We start from the raw sequence: 2317 nt of genomic DNA, 5'->3' as shown, positions 1-2317 counted from the left end.
GGAAATATTTCCCAAAAAGAATTGGGGGCGTATATGGGGTCATTCAAGACCAGCGAAATATAATTTTGTCCGAAATGACCTGTAGAGTCCGCAGAGTCGCTGGGTTTAGAAGGACCCAGCGCGACTGTCTTAAGCGCTTTTCTGACCTAAGCTGAAGAGTCAAAGAATTAAAACGATCGATTATAAGATTTCTTAGAGAATGTAAGTATAATATAAGGATAAATTATTTTCTGTCCACTAAGAATTAAATATATATTTGAATCAAGGTATATGTTACATTCTATTATATTTGATTCAATTTGTTATTTTAGTTTACACTATCAAGAAATGTTTTTATTATGCCCCAAGAAAGGATCCCAAAAAAAATGTTTCAACTTTGTAAAAAATATTTATATACATTATTCTAAATTGAAAATGAGTTATAATTATAGAGTGCGCAATTACGCAATAGCGTTAGTGCCACATGACTTTATCTTTTTGCTTGCGCCCCAAAAAGGTATCGTGGAACGCCTGTTATTATGCCCCTTGAAAGTTTCCAAAAAAACTGTTGCAACTTTAAAATAAAATTTATAAACATTATGGTTCTTGCAAATGAAAGTTATAATTATATAGTGCGCAATAACGATTGCCACATGACTTTTCATTTTTTACTTGTGCCCCAAAAAAGGTATCGTATACTGTTATTATGCCCCAAGAAAGGGTCCAAAAACAATGCACTTTCATCAAATATTGCTAATTTTATATATATATTTTTTTTATTGGATCAGACAGGAGAGAAAAACAAACAAAAGATGCCCTAAATATCTGAGGACTATGGAGGTTGTTAGTGATGAAACTTCCGGATCCCCACCGATGCCCTTAGTCACACTTGAAAATAGACAGATTACTGTAATTGAAAAACCTTTCGAAGAAAATACAGAAGGTATGGTAAATTTTGTTACACTTTTTTAGACACTCAGTAATTGATTACTCATATATAACCAAAAGTGTTTCACTTACATTTTATTTGTATAATACCCATGAAATAATGTCCACAGATTTATTAAAATTACAACAAAGATAAATAGGTCATAAAGTTAATGTACAATGCTCTCTCTCTATCTCCCTCTCTTTTGCTGTCTCTCTCTCCCGTTCTTCTGCTCTCTCTCTCCCCTTTCTCCCCCCTCTCTTTTGCTGTCTCTATCCCCCCTCTCTCTTGATTTCTCTCTCGCCTTTCTCCCCCCCTCTCTTTTGCTGTCTCTCTCCCCCCTCTCTCTTTATTTCTCTCTCCCCTTTCTCCCCTCTCTCTTTTGCTGTCTCTATCCCCCCTCTCTCTTGATTTCTCTCTCGCCTTTCTCCCCCTCTCTTTTGCTGTCTCTCTCCCCCCTCTCTCTTGATTTCTCTCTCCCCTTTCTCCCCTCTCTCTTTTGCTGTCTCTCTCCCTCTCTCTACTCGCTATGTCTTTTCAGCTCTCTCACGCCCGGAAACGCCAACCTCACACCACCCTCACACCCGATCAGCACTAGCAACGATTACAGGTCTCTACTGCGCAATAACAGCTTTTGAAAAACAGAAAAGGCCTATATTATATAGATATATTTTTTTTTGGTTATAGAAGCAGCAGTAGAAATTAGAACGGAAGAGCCAGATTTTGTTCTACCTATCCAAAGACCAAAAATAACAGTAGAACATTCTTCGGACTCCGATTCTGTGGGTTTTGAAGGTTGGTTTTGGTATTTGTAATATAATGATTGTGCTTTTCTATAAGCATCTTTATTTGAATATGGTAATCCGTTTCATTCATTTGTTTTATTCATAGATGATGTTGAAGCCGAAGAATCTACTTCCACAAGAAACATTGGTACACGTAAGTACAAATTATTTACTTTTGTTTTTAGCCATCATTATTATTTTCTTTTTATAAATATATATATATTAAAAAATGTATACACATATATATATATATATATATATATATATAAAAATATATATATAAATATATATATATATATATATTTATTAACAAATATTTATACATTGTAGGATGTTCGTGGAAATGTTCTTTATACAAAACGCATTTGGATACAGCATAAAATTTGAAACATCTTTCTAATTTACTGATATTGTCAATATACAAACTTAGATAATTGGAGTAAATTATAAAGTGTATTCCAATTCTCAGTTCTATATGAAGCATGTAATGTTGATTGTCACATTAATATATATTATAAACTTCAGTTTATAAAAATTGTACAAAATGAATGTTAAATCTTACTAACAATTTTTTTAATAAATTTTTTTATCTTTAAAAGAGGTTGTGGAAGAAGAACTTGGACTC

The 2317-nt window shown here is 33.1% G+C and overlaps 1 long non-coding RNA gene across 1 annotated transcript; it reads left to right on the top strand.

The window, feature by feature from the left end:
- The first annotated feature begins 785 nt into the window (after window positions 1-785).
- LOC128635928 (uncharacterized) lies at window positions 786-1649 on the top strand. The gene is made up of 3 exons (XR_008398618.1): window positions 786-922; window positions 1449-1517; window positions 1595-1649. It is a non-coding gene; the product is annotated as an uncharacterized LOC128635928 (long non-coding RNA).
- The last annotated feature ends 668 nt before the right edge of the window (window positions 1650-2317 follow it).

Source organism: Bombina bombina, chromosome 7 (genome assembly GCF_027579735.1).
Source record: "Bombina bombina isolate aBomBom1 chromosome 7, aBomBom1.pri, whole genome shotgun sequence".
Taxonomy (NCBI): domain Eukaryota; kingdom Metazoa; phylum Chordata; class Amphibia; order Anura; family Bombinatoridae; genus Bombina; species Bombina bombina.
This window is presented reverse-complemented; position numbering and strand designations above follow the sequence as displayed.